The following is a 22,747-nucleotide window of genomic DNA, read 5'->3' on the forward strand; positions in this document are numbered from 1 at the left end:
ATAGAAAGTATAAAGAAATAACGGCAAGATATAGAAAAGAGACAAGTATTCTTCAAGTATAAGGAAAAGAGATTCTAAGAAACGTATTATAATGCGATATATTACAAGCGATATGGACTACGGGCAAACTACGTAACAGCGATAATAGAGAAGAGAATTAAATAGAAAGATGTTATTCAGTACGACGCAATACTCCAAATTCCAAGAACGACGTATTACACCGCGCAGTGATAGAAGATCGCACATGCGGTATACTTACGATATTAATTACTCAAAGATACTTAGTATTAAAGCAACTTATAAGCAAATCAGCAAAAATATGGACAGGGTAATAGCAATTACAGTAAAAGATAGAGATGAGATAATAAGAATAAGGCAAACTGGAAGAATTTATAAGCTAATTAATTCACCGATCACTACAGAGAATAATAGGTAAGCCACTCAAGTGAAGCAGGTAATTAGATAGTTTCTACTGAAGCATAAGCAAAGCGATAGTAAAGTGCTGCGATTCAGCGATATTAGATAAGTGCAGCGAAATTAAGAAAAGAAGCAATAGTCACTACAAATTGAATAAGTAAGTTAACTAGTTGCGAAGTTATTTGAGGTATTAAATAGAAAATAAGGTGAGGTACAAGCCCACGTTGCCCACGCAGAGTAAACTGCGAGAAAATAGAGAAAAGATATAGACAAGATACAATGCAAATAACTTCGTCGCTTCACAAAATAACAAAGAAAACCTTACTTATAATGCGTGCAAAGAAAAACAAGTAGAGAACAGATAGAAGAGAGAAAGGTTTATGTAGGAGACGATAAAAGAACACTAATGTTCAGCGAAAACACGTCTGTACGATCGATAGACTGGACATGGAATGACCTATGTGAACCCAGCACACGACTTGGAAAAACCAAACTATTTTTTGTTGATTATTGTAGGTTTTTGTAGGTAGTTGTTTGCAGTAACAATGATTTCGTTTGTAGTAGCGCCAAAAAAAAAATATAAGGGGTTGAAAAAATGTCAGATACTCATGTGTGATTCTAGTGTGTCCAATTCTCAATCCGGTGAGTAGAACTTGCTCTCTACGGGAGAATGAGTCTACTGGGTTGTCCTCTGTGGCCGATTCTCTGACCTCGCTTAAGCCGGTGTGTCTTTCGTTTCACCACCAGTCGTCCCATTGGGTCCAGATTGTTTGTTTAATAAGTTCATCTACGCTACAACTCAAAAAACAACCGAGTTATGAATTTTTGAAAAAACTCCATTTTCACCGGTTTTTTCCGATTTTCTCTTAAACTAAGAGTCCAATCGAGTCGACCGACCTCTCATTTTCTTGGTCTTTTCATTTTTTACAATTTTACTATTGACACCATCACGATTACTCTGATAGTTTCAATTTTATAAGCAAAAAACTAAAAAAACGCGATTTTTTGCATAAAATTGTTAATAAAAAAGTTATAAATAATAAAATCGAGTAAAAAATATCTCATTATATCATATGGAATTATTTTACAAACAATGACGCAGCTGGTTTTCTTCTAACACTTTTTACACAAAATGCCTACTCTAAATCTCTATAGCTTGGCCTAAAAGTTCCCGCGCGAGCTCGGTAGGCAACGTCCTGAAGGCTTGACTGTTATCTTGGGTGTTGAGCTGGCCTCCGGTTTCCTGAACTGTTTTATAAGCTCAAAATTCATGTTCATAGTTTGATGTACATGAGTTTTCTGCAAAGGATTTGGCCAATATGTCGGCCGTTTCTTGTGGATGAGATGTTAGGGCTCCGTCATTTTTCAAGACTATAGCGTTGCGCTCTTTCCGTTTGTCAGTATTTAAACAATGAATTTTTTTCCAGACTTCAGAGATTGGTGTGTTGTTATTAATGGAGGTTACAAAGCTTCTCCAAGCATTTTTCGACTGTCTTTTAGTGTTCTCCTTGCCACCGCTCTCTTCTTCATGAAGTCGATCTTGAGTTGAAGGCTCCGGTCCGTTTTTGCGTTTTCTTTATATAAGCGGTGGGCTATATTTTTGTCTTGTATGGCTCTTTTACATTCCTCATTCCACCAGTATGGCTGCTGTCTCTTTCTGTTGGTATTGCTTTTATTATTTCTGTTTTTGATGGTTGTCTTCGGGATGGCAGCGTGAGCTGCCATAAGGATGATCTCAGTAAATTCTTCGGTGATTTCATCAATGGAGCTGCCAAAACTTGAGTTTATTTTAGGAAGTGCTTGGAGTAGGTTGTCTATTTCTCCTTGGTATGCGGCCCAGTCCGCTTTATCAAAGATTAACTTTTATTTGGGTTCAGCTGTTTCGATATTGGTTGAAAGAAATTTAATTACAATGGGGGAGTGGTCACTATCAAATGTGTGGTCTATGGTGTACCATGAAAGCTCAGCTGCTAGTGAGCTGTCGAGCATCGATAGGTCGATGCTGCTGGTGTTTCCGTTGCGTGAGTTGAAGTGTGCTGGTAGACCTGAATTCAAAAGTACCAGTTCGTCGTTGTCATCCAACCAATTTGCTATTAAATTTCCTCTAGAATCACTGTGGTTAGATCCCCAGTATTGGTGGTGCCCATTGAAGTCTCCCAGGATCATCATTGGTTTGGGTAGTTGGTTTGTAATTGCTGACAGCTCTTTAGTGTCCAGTGGATTGCTATTTGGGAGATAGATGTTGCATATGGAAAGTTTCTTGGGGAATTGTATTCTAATCGCTACTGCTTCTAATTGTGTGACTAGTGGAATTCCCTCTGGTAGCATTGTAGGCTTAACATAGATGCCGACCCCACCGCTTTGCCTATTTGCCTTAATTCTGTTTTTGAAGAACTTTTTGTAGCCTTTTAGATTAGCACAGTGATCTTTTACAAAATTAGTTTTCTGCAGGCATATACATAGAGGGTTCTGTTGATGGGTGAGCATACTTAACTGTTCTATTTTTTTGTAGTATCCATTAACGTTCCATTGGCTTATTTCCATTGCTTTTCGTTCTACCTAACCCAAGAATGAGTTTGAGTTTTTTGGTGAATTTAGTGGACTTAGTTTAGATGGTTCTAGTCATAAACAGTCTAATTTCATGGCACATTTTAATTAAGTCCTCAATGTTATCTGTGTACTCTTTCACTAGCTCCTCGATATCTCTTCTGGCGGACGAATTTTCCATCAGGTGTCTTAGTTGATCTATATTTAAGACGTAGGTGCCTGAGGTTCCTTGTTTTTTCACATCTACTTTTATACTTTCCCATGCCGCTTGACACGCTTCCTCTTTGGCTTCAGTTACTTTGCGCTTCTTGTTGGCGTTTTTGCTGAGCGGATCTTTGACTGGTTTGCCTAAAGGTAATGCTAAATTTGTTTAATTCATCTGCCTCGGAGGCTGTTGCTGTTTCGTTCTCTTGCTCTGTTTCCGTTTCCGTTTCTGTATCTAAGTCTAGGTCCAAGTTAAGTGAGTAGTTTGAAGAGACCGTTGTTTCAGTTTGAGGGTGCTGCCTCTTGCTGCCGACTTTAACAGGTTGAGGTACTCCTGGGCTGGTTTCCATTTGCTCATCCTTCGAGCCTCCTGGTGAGGTTTCCGGTGTTAGATCCATACTACTTTGACTTGGTGCGTCCAAAAAAAAAACAAAAAAAAAAAAACAAAAGCCCCGGTTGAGAAACAATCTACGGGTCTAGTTGCTGAATCTCTGACTTCGAGAATCGAAAGCGTATTTCATGAGGAAAGCTTAAATATCTCAGCACAAGTCGAGTCAGAGCAAGCGCGAGAATATGACCGTCATCTGGAACGTGACCTTGATTTCGGAAATGATATTGAAGGTAAAGGTGGACTTGTTCGCAAACGTGGATGTGGAGATGACGGTGTAGGTGAGAGTGAACAACGTGAGAGTGATCCGGAAGAAAAACAAGACGAACCAGATGGTACGCTTGTTATTAGTTCAGTGGATGATGTTTCAATGAACCCGAAAAAATTTTCCATGGCTTTTCTCAACGAGAACGAAAATTGGCGTGGCCTTACAAAAAAGACTGAACCGATCAAATCGAAAGTGCAAGGTTGACCGGAGAAACGTGGAAAATATCTAAAACGGTGTCCTGCTATAGAGATAATTCGTCAGCGGCCTAAATTCAATCTAACTTTGCCACTTCTCGTAACTGGTAACGGCTTGGGCCCTGCAAAAATCGGCAAACGCGACATTGCTATGCGGAACACGTGCGCATTCGACTCCACCGTACAGAGTATGCTAGCCGCATACCATGACTTCACTCCGTACTACGAGCACATCGCAAGGTCGAAGATTGCTGTACATGATTTTGTAGAGACGTTGACGAAATCTGGTGTAGGTTCGAAGCTGTACAACAAACGAGGTGAGATTTTAAAACACACCAAGGAGATTAAGAATCGGGTGCTGGATTGCGAGATCAACGTCGCTACTTTGATAGAGCACATTTTACCGAACACTCTGTCCCTCGAAATAAAAATCCATTGCGGTGACTGTTCGTTCGAAAAAACGAGCTGCATCCCAGTCCTCAATTTCAATCCAGACCAAATTTTCAAAGAAGCCATGAAAGGTCTACAGGAATCCGTAGATCAATCCACTGGTTACTACGTAACAAAAACTCCATGCGAATGTAGCTTTTGCGGTGGAGCTAATGTTACTAATTGTAAGACGTTTTCCAGAGGAAGCCACATTTTTCTCAATATCGAGGCAGCCGAAATTGGTTTGATTGCCGCACGTTGAGGTTTAGCAAATTGTAGAAAGCAATTCACGCTTTCGGAAATCCCTGAAAAATTAGATTACTGCGATCGTCAGTACAAGATGGTTTCAGCGATCATTTTCGTCGGCGGACATTACTACGCTTGCGTAAAACGAGCGTCTGGTGCATGGGAAGAGCACAACGATCTTTGTTCATCGCACCTAGTCATGACGATTACGAAACGAGAGATGCTAAAGCAACGTCGAATTCCCTTGTTATTCTACGTCCGAATTTAGAATAAGAGTATCGCTAACTTTGTTTTTTTTTTTAATTTCAAAGTCTACTGCACAGCAACCATGAAAAAATAAATATAAAAACTGTGTCTAATAGCGTTTTGTCTGCTAGTTACTGACAAGAGTTATAAAAAAAAGGAAAAACAATTGGATAGGCGGGAGAAAACGAAAAATGGAAAATAGCAAAAAAAATTATGAAAATGTTACGGGGTAGATTGCGTAGGCTCCGATGAGTCGTAATCGGAACTTACTCCACGCTCAGCCAAGGTGTTATTTGGCTATTGTAGGGTCCGTTCACGTCGACTATGCACTCGCGTGCTACTACTCCCAATGCAGGAAGTGAATGGAATAGAAAGGGATCGGTATTAAGGGAAGGTAAACGATTTAAAGTATATGATTGTTTATTAGTGGTCAATGCAACGGAGTCGATCAAGGGAAAAAGGTATGGTCTTGGCTTAGAGGGATAGGTGTCTTGTTTGAGTGCTGGGATGGATCTGCCTGGTTTTGCGGGATGTAGCAGGCAAGCTAGCCGCGAGTTACAGGAGAACCTGCTGACTCGCGAACGATAAGAGTAGACTACAGAGCGTAAGGTAACTAAGAGCGTGGGAAAGGAATATGAAGTCTGGAGGACGTAACAAAAACAAAAAACCAAAAAAAATTCAAAAGAAAATTTAGAAAATACAAAAAAAAAATACAAAAATTAAACCGGTTTTCCACTCGTCCTCGTCGTCGGTTTTGAGTGATGCCAAGAATGGAATGAATGCTACGACAAAGAATTACGTATAAAAAAACCATTACAAACAAGTACATTCGAAAAAATACCATTTAAAATAACTTCGAACAATTCCGTTGCTATTTAAGGCAACTACAAACAAAACAACCGCTTTTTCGATCAACAATAAACAATTCTAGAATCACACCGTACACTGTTAAAAAAATGTATTTGAAACGATTAATTGGCTACTTGAGTATTATCCAGTAATTCGCGTATTGTAATGAGATAAATAAGATTTGATTCAAATAAATTCATCGGAATCAAAGATGATTTATTTCGGCAAAATAGATCAAATCTGATTTATTGCACGCTAATACGCGAATTACTGGATATACTCATTCCAAATACTTGTTTCAAATGCATTTTTTTAACGGCGTGTACAATATAAACTTACTAATACTGTCCAAGGGCTACCTACTGATTCAGGACTATTAGAAACAAACATATTCCATTATAAACAGCTACAAACGGAAACAACACGAGTACAAATGACGACAAACGAAACAAAGTTAGTACAAACGAAAAAAAAAACAAAGTTATTGAAAGCGGATAAAATGGTACTACGAACAACTACAAACGATTCCGAAGCGAGTGGGACGTTTGTAGTAAATTTTGCAGGAACTACAAACGAAAAAATCAGTACTACAAACGACTACAAACAATTTTGAAGGAGGTCGGACGTTTGTAGTAAATTTTGGAGGAACTACAATCGAAAAAAATGGTATTACAAACAACTACAAATGATTCTGAAGCGAGTAGGACGTTTGTAGTAAATTTTTCAAGAACTACAAACGAAATAAATGGTACTACAAACAACTACAAACGATACTGAAGCGAGTAGAACGTTTGTAGTAAATCTTGCAGGAACCACAAACGAAAAAATTAGTACTACAAACGACTACAAACGATTTTGAAGCACGTAGGACGTCTGCAGTAAATTTCGCAGGAACTACAAACGAAAAAATCAGTACTACAAACGACTAAAAACGATTCTGAAGCGATTCGGACGTTTGTAGTAAATTTCCAAGGAACTACAAACGTAAAAATCAGTGCCATAAACAACAGAAAACGATTCTGAAGCGAGTCGGACGTTTGTAGTAAATTTCCAAGGAACTACAAACGTAAAAATCAGTACCACAAACAACAGAAAACGATTCTAAAGCGAGTAGAACGTTTGTAGTAAATTTTGCAGGAACTACAAACTGAAAAAGTGGTACTACAAACAACTATAAACGTTTCCAAAGTGAGTAGGACGTTTGTAGCAAATTTTGGAGGGATTTCAAACGAAAAAAATTGTGCTACAAACAACTACGAAAGATTCCGAATCATTAGTTGACAGCGCGGCCACAGAAATTATAGCTGAAAAAAAAATTCATTTATTCATTCTTTCTTTATCACTACAAACGAAAATATCTTCACAATCAACTACAAACGATTCTGTACGGAAAACCACCGATAAATTCGTTTTTTTTCAAAATGGGTGGTTGACATTTTTTCAACCCCTTATATTTTTCTTTCGGCACTACTACAAACGAAATCATTGTTACTACAAACAAGTACCTACAAAAACCTTCAAGAATCTACAAAAAATAGTTAGGATTTTTGAAGTCGGGTGCTCGGTTCACATAGGTCATGGAATGGGTCGGGTCGAGCGGTGCTCCTCGCGATCCCGGCCGATTTTCGGTGCGTTGTTGTCACGCGATTCTCTCCTTGTCCTGGGCGATCGCTCATTGGGCCAGCACGTCACGTGAGACGGGTCAATAGGTGAGACGGGCGGTAGTACATCTTCTCCCTCGTCGACATATATTGGATTATCGATCGGCTGAGCGATAGATAGGAAGGTTGCTGTTGCTGCCTCGCGCTACGCGTGAGAGGGGAAGGTGAATCCCTCACGCTGTCGTGGTATCGATGCGTGAGTAGATCTTGCCGGTAGATGACGATAATGGGCGGTGTAAAGATCTTACTTAAGGGCGTTGCCTAGCTAGAAAGCGCGGGCTACTCCGCTTCCCGCGTTAACCGTGGCGAGAGAGAGGGTAAAGAAACAAGTGAGACGGAGCAGCCGAGCTGTCGCCGGAGTGGGGCGGGTGACGCGGCTATCCTCTTCCACCCCTCACGGGCATTCGGATTCAAATACTTTTAAACAGCCCAGTGTATCGCGCTCGGCACGACGCAGCGCCTGATGAATAATAGAAAAAAAAAGTAGACTCCTTTCAGATTCCACTTGAAAAATTTACTAGTAATACAGAATTTAATAAGGAACCCGAAACTATTTTTTTTATAATTCGAAAACTTGTCATTAATGAGGTAAAAATCGTCAAACATTTGAATTGTTTATAAAAATTGGGATTTTCAATAATGTTCAACATTGCATTTTTTTTATGAAAGCTTATTCGTTCACCTTCCGAATGCACTGTAAATGATGTCTTTACGTCGAATAGAACCGGATATATCCGAGCTCCTTTTGGATCAAAATTGAATGATTGTCTTGTAACTTTCGAAAACAAACATAATTCGGACGAACACCAAAATGCGTGTCGATTCTTTTTACCTTTATTTCATGTGAAAAAAAGTATGAATAGATTGAAAAAATACGAGGTCATTTTTTGATTGACGTGACGTAGAATTCCTTATACGTATGTTGATATAGATATACGTTCTTCATATTTCAACGAAAATTATATTCACCGGCGTCCGTATTTCTACGCAATGCGATCACGTGACTGGTAATAGTCTAATAGCCGGTATTCATAGTCGGGTTCGATTTGCAGGACTGTCTTGAGGCAGCTGAAAGCATAGCTTGATCGGCTGAGAGCTGTTCCTAATACAGTCTCGAAAATAATACGTAACTATTTACGAATACCGGCCAGACGTCGTCACAGGTCATTTTAAATTGAAAATGCAACGAATAGCTGTGAGCAAATTCATGATATAGCAACGAAAATATCATCAATCTCCCAGGTCTCACCACGTGGCGGTCGCTATCAAACAGAGACCCGCCTAACCCGTCCCTACCTCCCAACCATGATCGGGTTTGCACCAAACAAATACAAAATGATGAAAAATAATATAAAATGGTAAAAGTAAAATTGAATTCGTTCAAACTTAATAAACATAATCACGAAATCTGTATGAGAAGGATCTCATAGAAATTAAATTGAAACAGTATAAGTGAAACATGACAGTAATCTTGATAAAGAAAATTGATATAACAAAGCATCGAGCATTGTATACATTATATGGCTAAATAAATTCTATAGAAAGCGCAAACTATGGAAAGTAGTACGTCACGAGTGCAGGTCACAGATAGTAATGAAAAAATAGGCTATAGAATATTTACATAATATATAGGTATACACGCAGTCTGGTCCGACTGCAGAAAGTATTCGTGGAATGAATAATCAGATATATAATTATAACGATATGACTAGCAAATTTTTAGCACAGTAATACATATAACTAACTAAACATAAATCACAGAAATATTGCACGTAAGCTATATACAAAGCTATTATATTTATGTACATATGTACATATATTTAGATTACAGTGTTTTGTCGTCTGTCGGTCGTGAATTTACTGTTTCTTACGCGCGGCCTTATCTGGGCTTCGATGATTTGAGGGGGTTCGCGGATTGAGCGTTGTCGGGCGCGTCTAGAATCTACGATTTCGGGTTAAAAACAAAAGTAAAAGAAATCTGCTCATTTATTCTCCATTTTTTCGGTCCAGAATTTATCGTCACGTTTTATTTTATCAAAAATCAATCCCTTTGACGTCCAAACTATAAAATAGCACCACTTCCTATTCGTAATGTGTAGAAGACCTTGGAGCTGATACATGTAATTATGAGAAAGCTCTAACTTGGCTTTTCCACCGATTATTTTCGTCTGAAATATTAATTCTGTATCCCAAAAATCTATCGAGCGAGCGCAGCGAGCGAGCAAAATTTTTAAATGTTCAAGCGAAATCCCACAAAAAGTACTGATATCCCCAAAAAGCACCTCTGTTGCAAAAACCTTTCGCCAAGTATATTAATGTGACAGCCACCCACAAAACAGCCACCTACAAAACTGTCATCAAATCAGATACTGCTGCCAAGTATAATTTATTTAGAAGCTAATGATGATTTTGATATACTATAACGACAAAAAAAAAATTGAAATCAAAATTGAAATTGAAAAAAAAAAATTGGAGATAGTGGTAAAGGCGGGCTTTTTTAAAACAAGCACAAGAAAATACAAGTCGAGCTATATCAATGTTGTAAGGGCAATATAAACATGGGCCCGCCAAGTACCACGTACTCCAATTTTTTTTTTTTTTTATCAAAATTTATGTTTTTTTTTTTTAGAATTTCAATTTTGATTTCAACTTTTTTTTTTTTTTGTCATCATTAGTTATAGTATATCAAAATCATCATTAGTTTCTAAATAAATTATACTTGGCAGTAGTATCTGATTTGATGACAGTTTTGTAGGTGGCTGATTTGTAAGTAATGTGTGCATGTATGATTACCCCAGAATTACGTCAAGTTTATTTCTAAAAACAAAACGCGCGTATTTTAGTGGCCTAATACGTACGCGCCGTATTTACTTTGTATGGAAAATTCTGTCAGGTACATTGTAATTTTACCTTGGATACTTAGGTAGTCCCAATAAGTGATAAGAATATTCCTTATGATCGACAAAGTGTAAACACTCATGCTAATTGCCGAATATCGATTTCGATCATTTAACCTGAACACGTAACAAATTGATGACATATTTTAGCGACTAATGCAAACCGGGCTAGTACCACACGTCACAATGCATTCTAGTTTATATTTTCGTATGTATAAAAAAACTAGAGAATGAATGTATACTGCTATTATGAACAGCACTATCGGCTCTTGAAAGTACCTTCTTAAATTAAAGCCCTGCGATTGTTCGTACTCAAGTGATTGAATCTCGAAGTCGGAGAGGATGCGATATCAATCATATAAATAATTCGATTTACCTAATTTTTTCCTGAAATTTGCCAAAATCTTTATGCCGGGTCGTTTCTCCTTCTTCAAAGACAGGTTCCTTCTCTTCTTAGCCATCGCGGGAATAAATACTGACTCGAAATAATAAAAAACACGGTAGAAAAACACAAGCAAAAATAAAAGCGCGGAACACTATCCACGTGCCGAGCGACGAGGATTCGAACGAGGGGAATTGTAGTGGGGGGGTTTGAGTCTACTCTCATCGCCTGTAATTCGCATGGTCGCCGGCCAACGCGGTCGTGGCGCTAGCAGCCGCCCGCCTTTTGCGCGAAAAATTTGCTGTTTTATGCTTCGTGATTTTCCTTCTCATTTCCTCATTTTTGAAGATACTTCGGTTCTTAGGGAGTCATTTTGAAGATAAAGAATAGATCTGTGTCGCCTTTTTCGCCGAATTGCGAAAAAAAATTCACTGTCCGCTGTGTTTCACTTCAAACATAACGTACTTTCAAGTACGTTTTACGCAAATCTGAAAGCGAAATCGAAAATTCGGCAAAAAAGGCGACACAGATCTATCCTTTACCTTCAAAGTGACCCCCTAAGAACCTAATTATCTTCAAAAATGAGGAAATGAGAAGGAAAATCGTGAGTCTCTGTTTGCGCGCGCTCTTCAAGGCATAGGCAACACCCTTAACGTTGCAGTTTCGATATCAAAAAGTTACAGAGACGGTGGCGACTCCTCGCTATGCTAGTATTCCCCGTGCAGTCCATTTCTCCGGTATCGCAGCTCGGTATTCGCCCTATGGTACCACCGTATCGAGACATCCTGGTGGTGATGATTTCCACACGGGCCTCTCATCCAAAACCCACCAGTCTGACATGGTCCATCCCGTGCTACTCAGGTTTGGTGACCACACGGCGGTCCTTCGCAGAGACATGTACATCAGGCAACCATGCTCTTACTTGACGGCTGACGGCGAAATAGGCGGTAGGGTTGGTTCAGCACCTGGCTGATAAGTGTCGTCGACGGCTCGCGCGACCGTCGGCGACACACTCAAGCGACTGTAGCGTTAATCTGGGTGGTTCGGCTCCTGGCCGATGAGCCTGGTCATTGGAGGTCTGTATTGGCACTTTGCGCTTAGTGCCAAACATGACCCTGTTCACAATTCTTGCAGGCATCCACCTAGAGTTAGTTTGCGATAGTCTCTCTTCTAGCTGACGGTTTGGCGCTGTTGACCCGAGCTGTGACCTCGGTCTTGCGATATCTCATTCTCTCGAAGCGATGTTCTGGGAGGTGGTTCTTGTAGTGCAGTACAAAAGATAGAAAATAGACAGGTATTAGCTTAATATATAAATTTCTTTTAAATTTAGCTAGTCGCTCTTTTTGGAGTATTTGCCTCAGACGTACTTTCGCCGTATTTCGCATTACTTTATGAAGGAAGGAATGCTCAATTACAGCCCATGTAACGGAGTGTAAAATACCACGTTACAAGTCATTATCTTAGCATATTTAGTAAACGTACTTCCAAATAAACTTTATACGAATATAGGTGATCAGCAAAGTACTAAAAATGGATTAGTTCTACAGTTTTGTCAGTCCCTTGGTAAAATTATCAGTCTCCTGTAACAGTTTCTTGCAGGGCACTGAGACCAGGAGGCTGAGATTCTTCACAAAAGTGTAAATAACCCATAACTAAATTATTAATAAATCTCACCATTGTACATACAGTTCAGCACCATACTTCTAATTACATTGTATTCAACAAACATGAGAAAAATATGATCATTTAATCAATAACATTTACCAGTGCCCTGATAAATTTACTGGTGCCTCCACGTCTTCTTTTGATAGAGTCGTAATTGCTACTGAGCAAAACCGATGCACATTTGCGCTAATTTCAGTTGAAAGGATATTGGTAGGTGGAAGCACTTGATTCTCCGAAGTGAAGAATATCGAAATATTTAAAATTGTTTGAAGCCAGGGGGACTGAAATCTCGAAAGTGGTGACAAAGTTCACGGTCGATTTTTACTTGAAAAACAGAATGTATAATCGCAAACCATATTATGAGCATCATCTACAATCTATGCAATATAGATACCAAGAATAAAAATTCGTGAAAATATAATTTGGTGTTCTTGAATCCGTTTAGTTGTTTGAATTTTGCGTCGGTGACATGCCAGGGGACTGAGACTTTGGTCGAATACGAGTAATTTTCATGAATGAAAGTTAAAAATGACACCATTTTTTTCATTGCCTATGTAGCTCAGTTTAGTTTCTTTCATCTTAGGTAGAAAAGAATTTTTTTTTTTTTTTTTGATTTTTTAAATACTTCTCATTTTTTTTTTCTTTGTCGATTTGAATACCTCTTAAATTGAGGAACGCAAATATTTGCACTTTCTGTAGAATTACCTTATCTCACGTCCAATAAATTCCAAATCGTTTGTAATTATTTGTAGTAAAGAAATTCTCGTTTGTAGGAAAAAACCAAAAAAGATATAGCGTTTCCTAAAACGGGGCTCACCTTACTTTAAAATTTTCAAAAATCGTAAAAAGCTATAGGTGCTGAGTCGTTTCTGGTTGATTATGGTGAAAGAATTTTTCAATTTTCCAGTTTCAAAAAATCAAAATTGACATTTTTTGAGGTGCATCCGATATTAACGTGCCGATAAATGCAGAATCGTTTGTAGTCTATTGCAGGGAAAGTTTCGTTTTTAGTATTTCAGGAAAGAAGTTATGGACATTTTTGCGAATCAAAGCTGCTATTTGTTTCATCATCTACATCATCAGTGCTAAAGAAAGAAATTACATTATAGAACGTCTATCCACAATTTACGAAACTCTACGATTGTAGTAGTCATGCTGAGAAGTGCATCAGAAATAACAATTGAAGAGAACATTCCTAGTTATTTTTTCTAATCTTGTTTTCTATTAGTACGTTAGAAGTGAGTATACTCACCTGAAATAGGCCCCCAGTTTCCGATGCTAATCTGTCAAACTTGCGAATAATCTGTGCGTTTCAAGAGAAAAAGTCTCGCTTTCTCATTGTAACCGACCGCCGCCACTTCGGGTGCTCTCGTAAATCGGTCGTCACAATATGGACCCGACCGCAAATGAACAAACGTTGGACGGGACTTGGTAAGAGCAGTCTTCCACTGCTTTTATCCACACTTGAAATTGACCGTTCTTTCCAGTCAAAAGACAATTTTTGTCAGTACTACAGTTGACAGGTAGTCAATAAGTTCATAACTTCACAATCGCTACCGCTCATTCTTGTTTCGATGAACTTGGAACCCATAGGCTCTCATTATTTTATTTCCTAAGAGATGACTCTTTGGTTAGCAAACCGCTGGACTTACAGGTACTATGTGCACTTGCTGCCCATAGTAATTACTCACAATTATCAATATGACATTTACTTTGTAGCTGTTTTTTCTTCCACTCATATATCTATATATAATACATATAATAATGCCTCGTAAACCAAAGAAAAGCTCGGACGAAATTTTCGTAGTATTGGAAGGCATGAATTTCATCAGTGAAGGTGGCTTCCTATTTGAAAACGATGCAATTTGGCAAGTCGCAGCCGATCAATTAGGTAATGCCTTATCCAAAGATTCTGCTTATCTTTACGTGACGCAAGATAGAAATAAAATTAGCCAGCGGCTCTGTGGTGAAAATATACCCGTCAAAAAAAAACAAAATAAAAAAAAAATGATATACTATATATATATTAGGGTGCTTTTTTTAGACTATTTTTTTTTCTGTCCCATCGTGAAATTTTGTTGGAAATACAACAAAAAAAATTCCCCGAAAGATTGAGCCCTTAATATTAATATTGAGTGCTCGCCCAAGGCATGTAAAGATTTCCCGCTTAAAATACACGTAAACTTTAATTTTTTTCTTTAAAACATCTACAATTCAGAAGCATTTTATGGTATAGTCTAGGACATCAGTAGATTTTCTTCAGAATGAAATGCTCTACAAAAGTGCTCATTGCGGTGAAGTCGTAACTCACACCGGTGAAGTCGTACGGGCCACCCAAACCCAATTTTTTCATGAAATTTTTGTTTTTCTGCCCCTATCTCGTAAATGACAAGAGCGACAAAAAAAATTTTCGATAAATTTGTAGGAAATTTAATTTCCTACAAAAAAAGTTCCAGAAAACCAAATTGCTAACATCGATATTTATTGAGATATTGGGCTTTCAAGGTGAGGAAGTATGGAATTTTCATGAATTATTGAGTTAAATTGTCGAATTATTGATTTATAATTGACCGACCTGCCCAGGCGGAATCGAGGGAGAAAGAGCCAGGCGTATACTTTCACTTCAGATCTTTATTTTGAGGTCTGCCTCGCAATTGCTCGTGAATTGTTGCTGCTGCTGCTGCCCCCGGAATCTTCTCCCCTCTACGTTCCCTAGAAGCGTGCGACTATTGTCAGCGCATGCGCTCAGTTGTCTGCTCTCGCTACGAGCTAATATCTCGACACGTTGAACTCCTTCCCATAGCCGCCTTATGCCGCAGGCCTGGTCTCTTACCCCTTTTAGCTACCTTATCTAACAGATCAAACATCACCGCCACCCTATATGGCAGACGACCCTTTCTAGTCACCCTATGTGATAGATCAGTCTTTGCGTTTGAGAATTTACATTTTCTTGTTATTTATCCATTTTACATACCCATATTTTTATGTTCCAATTGTGCATTTACGCGTGAAACACAGGACAATAATGATGAAGCAAGTAAATAAATAAATGAATATCACTACGCACATGTGACTAAAGCGAAAAGAAACTGATTCTCTGACCATTAATTAACAACTAAATAAAGCGACTCTACAAGGACGTAAACAATACTACTATATTGATCTTGCGCAGGTTTGGTCTGTCACAATTCCTTTAAACTGTTTTTCCGCCGGAAAGAATACGTGTGTTTTAGTTTTCAATGTTCTACAACATACATGAGTTGCAATGAAATTAGAGGGCGGCACCAACTGAGGTTTCTTGTTAGCTACTAACAAAAGTTACTGTAGCCTAGTAGATAACGTGTAGGATTCATGACTTCAAAATTTGGAATTGAGCTCCGCGCTTAAAAAATGAATGCAGTTTTTCCATCAATTGAAAAGTCTTTGTGTTACATTAGAAATATTTTACCGAAAATGAAATCCTCTTCTCGATTTTCTTACAAATATTCGTTTCCATAAATTTTTTATTTCTGGCCAAGTAAAGGAAATGTTCCAGATATGATTCTGGAAATAGTTACTGAAAATGTGACAGTAACATTTTGCAATTTATACATGCAGACATAGACACATGTCTAACATATTTCTCATACGTTATAGAAGAATCTGAAATATTTCATGTTCCGAATAAAGCATTGCTGAAATATTTCTAAAATATTTTGCGCCGTGTGGAAAAGTCAAATTTCTATGAAAATATTATATTGTCTTACAATTGCGAAAAGTGCTCAATTTTCAATAGGTGTGAAGCTTGCCGCGAGAACTGCATAAGCAGGTGCTGCATAAACACGAATTCGAGTACGAAGTTGGCGTCACGAGCTAACCGGTGAATGTTGCAATCACACGAGTAGTAATGTGAACGCAGCACGAACCAAGTCAATTGATGTTATCACACAAGTCAGGTATGATCCATCTGCACATGTGACACATGTTATTTTTTCCAATACGTGTGAAGCAAACTCTGGTTTGAGAATTGACGCAAGTACCACTGACGGCATAAAAAGAAATGAAGTTACGTAATTCACGGTCCCTAATACAGTGCATAAGATTGAGTTATTTGAAAGTACGCATGCGCCACAGGAAGCCCTAGTGTATAAAATCGAGCATTTCAGTTGTGCGCAGGCGACAACGTCATTTTAGTCGACTGTTTGGAAATGGCGCACTTTATCCACGCTTCATAAGATTTTAAAATCGAATTCCCCAAGCAGGTATTGGAAAAAATGAATTAATATGTGTTTCTAATTCGTTCTACTTTCGCTCTACCCACCGGTCCGATCTCGTTCTCCAAGTCCGGAATCTACTGACTGCGAACTTACTGTCTTGCTCAATCGCTATAACATCTCCGTTTTCCCGCGCTAACCTCTACAGTAAACATGCCCTTGGAAAGCTGACTCGAGCAATAGCCTCTGCCATACGTCACACATATGACGGTAGGAATTCCTAATTATTTGACACATTCGTACAGAACAAAATTACGCTATGTTCTTGAAGGGATAAACAACATTATATTCTCTGCATCAAGCGGACCGACAAACAAAAGTTCACAAAAATTCTGGATTGTAATTATCTTATCGATAACAGGCTACTATCGATATATCGCGGGCTAGTACGTAACTACTAACGAGCTAGTTATCTTGCCATAAGAGTGTAGCAATATTTTTAACATTGAAGTTTCGTGAGACGAAAATTTATAAGCATTCTGATAGAAGAGCGTAACCCACGGCGCATTTAGCCTAGTTTTGCAGCAAAGGCGACGGTCAAATATTATTCTGGTCGTAATAAATTTACAGAAATGTGAAAACTCGCAAATATTTGCGCCAGTTAATCGGAAACCACAAAAGTTGAAAAATTATGTTACGCCTTTCTAAAAGTGACAAAAGTTGCAAACAGTTGCCTACTGTCAGAAGAGATGCAAATCAATTTTCAAACAATTTGATCTATACCTCATCTTTAATAGTACCACGCTAAAAAGTGTTATGGTGTACCATATTCCAGCAGAATACGTTCACATTTTCTACTAATGGAGCTCCAATGCTAAAGTTGCTAATAAGTCCTTATGACAAGAAAGTTGTTTTTGATAGCAAAAGTGGTAGTTATGCCCTTCTGGCTTCTAGAGCTCATCGTAGTCAATTCAACGACGACGCTAGATAGTTGTCACGAAATTGCATTGAACTTTCTTGTACTGTTAGAATATACATACTGCAACTAGATATTTTTATCACAATCAGTGAACTGTAGAAGTCATAACAAATTTTTTGCTAACTCGAAATATTTGTACCCCATTGTTTACCTAAATTTAACATAGACCGAGCCTGCTTGATGAGTTTTATTGAGCTAGGCACGAGAAAATTAGAGTTCTTTAATACACTGTGAGAAATTTATATAATGAGTCAATAATATTCATATAGTATCGAAATTGTTAAGTCATCATTGAATGCTCCTGTAACATATTTTTAATGAACTTCCTGTGTTTCGAAACAAATCACGCTTTACAGAATTTAGGGACTGATCATTGCAACTTACCATTCATTAGATCTAGAAGGAATCTCCTCAAGGCAGTCTCCAAGATCTCCCAAAACAATTTCAAGACCTACCGAACAGTATCGTACAGAGCTTGAGAATGGGCATGAAAGTATATCATCGGAACGCAAGCATGTAAAACAGATCCGCAAAACTTGTACACTGTTAGCATCAGCTGTAGATCAGGCAGCTCCAGATATTATGCCAATCCTGAGAGTTTCACCTCCGTCTCCAACATCTGTCCAAGTACCCAAAGTAATAAACACATATTATAATATGACGGATATTACATGAACGCGCGACATAAGGACTCCTATTTATAGGCAATCCAAAATATACTTACACTGAGCAGAGCTTCAAATTTGAACCATATCAAGCTGGAACCGCCACATTCGAAAATCGAAAAATCTCCTATGGAATCATTATGGGCTAATTGAAGGCTAATTAAATGCTCTATTTTCGAATTAAAGGCTCCGTGTTTTTTAAAAGAAACCTGTGGCAGTGCCAGCTCGACATCAACCTGGAACCGCCACACGGAAAAAAACGGAAAACAGGTGAAATTTCGGAAAAGTGTTAGGGTCATGATTAAAGGCTAATTAAAGGCTCTTGGAATTCATCATCTTTGAATTAATTGCTCGGCGATTTTTAAAAAGAAGCTGTGGCGGTGCCAGTTCGAGATAAACCTGTAACCGCCAGACTTAAAAAGAACGGGAACGACGTCAAATTTTAAAAAAGTGTGAAGGTCATAATTAAAGGCTCCCGGAATATCACCCGCTCGAATTAACTGCTCCACCCTCAAGGGGTGGAAACCACTACAAAACTCAAAAAATCGGTGTAACTCTTGGACGCAACATCTCACAGAGTTCGTACGGGCGCCAAAATTACTCTAGAATCAAAGGCTCCTGGAAAAACACCCACTCGAATTAACTGCTCCACCCCCGAGGGGTAGAAACCACCACAAATTTTGAAAAATCGGTGTAACTCTTGGACGGAACAATTTAGAGGGTTTTTAGAGGCGTTACATTAATCTCTTAATCATAGGCTCTTCGCTGCACAGTTCAAAAGTCTGTATTTCAGAAAATTGTGTTTCAGAAAATCCATACAAGTCGAAGTAATCCATTTTAATTTCCAGATTGCAACAACAAACAATGCATTATTAAATTGTCTATGGAAACAGAAAAATTTTCAACAAAACTAGCCCTACAAAAATCTGCAGAGAAATTTGAGTGAATTTCAGGGTACACAAAATTTTTAAGTGTTCAGTTGATTTCATGTTTTGTCAACGATCAAACCGATTATTCTATTCTGTTAGTAGTACAAAATAATTCAAGTTTCACGGGACCGTTTTGCAATATAGTTCACTACTTCGTCGCTATCAGGAATCATGATACCCCGTGTTAAATGATTACTTATTTATAGCTTTCTCTCACGTTCCCTTTTAATGACAAGACGATCGTGAAGGGCCAGACTCTCGCTACCTTGGCCAGGGCAGGAAAGACTGATTAAAGGGACAGGACGAATAAATGGTTCAGAGACCGATGACGTATGTTCGTGGTTATATTTACTTTATTAATGCGAAAAGGATGAAAGGCCTGAGGGGCTTAATGATTATAATTAAATTAATGACTCGCGTTCTAAACGTTACGACTTCTAACCAACTTGACTCGCCACGCGGACACACACAAAGCGCAGAGAATAGAGAGAGAGCACTACGTCTGGCCTCTTCTCGTCCTCGTGTTCAACTGATTAGCAAACGCCGGTAAGCCAAGATGGCTGAATACTCGGCGGAACGTTCTAGATCGTTCAGGTGGGCGTATCGTGGCGCCACCTAGGCCTTCTTCGTATGTTCGGGAAGTTCTCTCTCTCTCTCTCTTCCTTCTCTGCCTCTAACACCCGTTTTAATCCATGATTCCCGAGACTATTTTAAATAGAGTAATTTCTGGTTTTGTCCGTAACTTCGTGCTGGTGCATAAATATGGAGTGCTATTGGATCAGGTGTCAACATTATTGAAAATTGTTCATCGCTCACAAATTTGCTGCGATAATGTGTTCTGCCCGTATAAGCCAGTCACGGTCATCCTAACCATGTTTCACTCTACGTTGACTTGGGTCATTTCCGACGTTCATCGTCCCTGATCTATTGAATTGAATCCACACATAAATCAGAATCGTAAATCAATGATAATTAATAATAAAAATATTAATAATAAAATACGATTGAATCATGATCATAAAAATGCAGGCGTACAGAGGGTATTTCGACAATTAGCAAAAAAGATTGTCGATGCCTGAGCGCTTGGAGTAAATTCATTTGAATGACCTGCGCTAAGGGGGGGGGTAAGGTTTTGCACTTTCGAAAAATCGAAATTTTTCTTGTCTTATCTTAGTGTTAAACATTTCAAGAATATATTCCCAAACTTTTAAGTCGATCTGAGCAAAACTCTTGAAGTTATTGTCTAATTAGTCTCCTGGCCTTTAACACTATAGCTCTGACAGCAGGTATACAGCTTATTCACTTCTATCGTTCTGATCCATTATCCTGTTTCAAGAATATTTTATTTAGTAAAGACAGGTAAGTAAAGCCATAAAGACATATTTTATATTTGTATGTATACTATACACTGTACAATATTTTAAAACGAGAGACAAGCGTCAGTTTGTCGTTGTACGTTCGATCGTGCCCTTGAGATTTTTTCTCAAAACTACTTTTTCAAAGTCCGTGTTCACTGCCATTTAAAAACTACTTGACCGATTCATTTCAAACTTGGTACACATTTTCTACATATAAAATACCTCCCCCCAACGTTTAGTTGAAATTTTTTTTTCACATTAAGGGGGTTTCCCACCCACAAAATGGAGGAATGTTTCGTGGAAAATAGCAGTTTACACTTAAGATGGCCGGCAAAAATTTTTAAATGAAAAAAAAATAATAAACAAAATATTGTTAAAAGTATACTTAATAATGGACAAAAAGGTTTGACTAAATTTGCTCAATCCATACTTTTAAAAAAAATTCACAACAAAGGTGTTTTTTATGCTGAAACCCTTACCTCCCCCCTCCACCCCCCTTAAATTCCACTATGTATCAGAAACTTATCAATTTTATTCGCCAGTAATTGGTTATAGTACACATTGTTAATATTAAATCTCATCGGTAGGAAAAAATCATTTTTATTCAACAAAATAGCTATTGGTACTCACAGCATGTATGATTTCAGTAGAATGAGGATTGTGTGTAGGCGACCGTGATGTTAGCCATCATGGCATCGCACAACTCGGGAATTATTTCAATTGCAAGAGTTTTTGAAATCAAAATTGCCATTTTTAACTTTTTTCTGTGTTGGGAACATCAATCGACAATATATCGACATATATGCATTCACATCATGTGCTGTATAGCTTTGTAAGCCCTCACCCTGAAACCATACTCCGTTTTTTCGTACCTCACCACAGGTAAACATGAGCCGTTTGCATTCGCGGCACATTAAACCACTTAAAACTTTATAATACCCAAAATACTGGAAAAATATCTTCTTGTTTCTTGAGGTCTTAACTATAAGTCAAATTCATAATAATATCGAACAATCAATTTTACAATTATTTTGAATGTACAGCTAGGTAGTTTAAAAAAAGTAATTTTTTTTACTTCCAAACGAGTTGAGAAATTCCATTTCAGCACAAAAATACGTCTTTCAAAATTTGAGCTCTCAATCTTAATATTAAGAGGATGCGCATCACACTTTTCTATTTTCCATAAGGATTACATAGGGGAAAATTGTTTTTTGCTCATTCTGATTTTTATCACTAGCTAACGATGCGTCGTACAGAAAATTGACAGATATAGTTTTATAGAGAATTGAACGCTGTTCAAGAAAAGATATCTCATTATTTTGTGATATATATATATTTCTATCCCTGGATAAATGCCTTATGTACATCCCGAGATCCGCGTAAGGGCTCTATCCTGATAGTAACATGAACAACCTCTAACGCGCCCTCACGACTGGGAGTTACGGGAGGGTGACAATTACAGCAAAAAAATTGACAAACAACATTTATAGCCGTATACGCGAAACTTATTGTACGCATTAATTGGAACATAAGAAACTTAAAAAAATATCATCTTCCACCTGAATTCCACGACACACTCGTCTTCCACCCACATACGAGTAAGTGGTGGAATTTTGCGAATCTTACCAGTATATTTGAGTCTCAAGTCTTACGTTAAAAAATTTATTACAACTATCCGCCAGAGTTTGAACTTATTCACTGAATAAATGTATAACATGAAAAAAACAGCTTCATGATAGGCATCCAATAATTCAGAACAACAACGATCGTCTTAAAGGCGGGTAGAGATTCAGCGTTCTAGCCTCGTCGCTCACGTGCCGCATGCCCAGCGCAGTTTCACAATCCTGGACGACCGTCGTTGTATCTTATAGGTGAAACACTTTTCTTTTCGTGTTTGTTATTATAAAAAAAACATCGCAATTAATTTCATCCTTGAAAATACAAGTTCTTAGACATTTTTTTACGCCTGCTTATATGGGTGGAAGACGAGTTCTGTCGTAAAATTCAGGCGGAAGACGATATTTTGTGAAATTTTTATTTTCCAATCAATGTGTACAAAAACTTTCGCATATGCGTCTATGAATTTTGTTTGTTAATTTTTGATCGTCACGGTGGTGCGTTGGAGGATGGTCATATTCCTATTATATGTTACACGGATGATTCATTAAATGAATTGATGTTGCCAAAACGACCCGGCTATCGTTGACTCCCAGGCCATAAAAAAGATTGG

This window comes from Neodiprion virginianus, chromosome 1 (assembly GCF_021901495.1).
Source record: "Neodiprion virginianus isolate iyNeoVirg1 chromosome 1, iyNeoVirg1.1, whole genome shotgun sequence".
Taxonomy (NCBI): domain Eukaryota; kingdom Metazoa; phylum Arthropoda; class Insecta; order Hymenoptera; family Diprionidae; genus Neodiprion; species Neodiprion virginianus.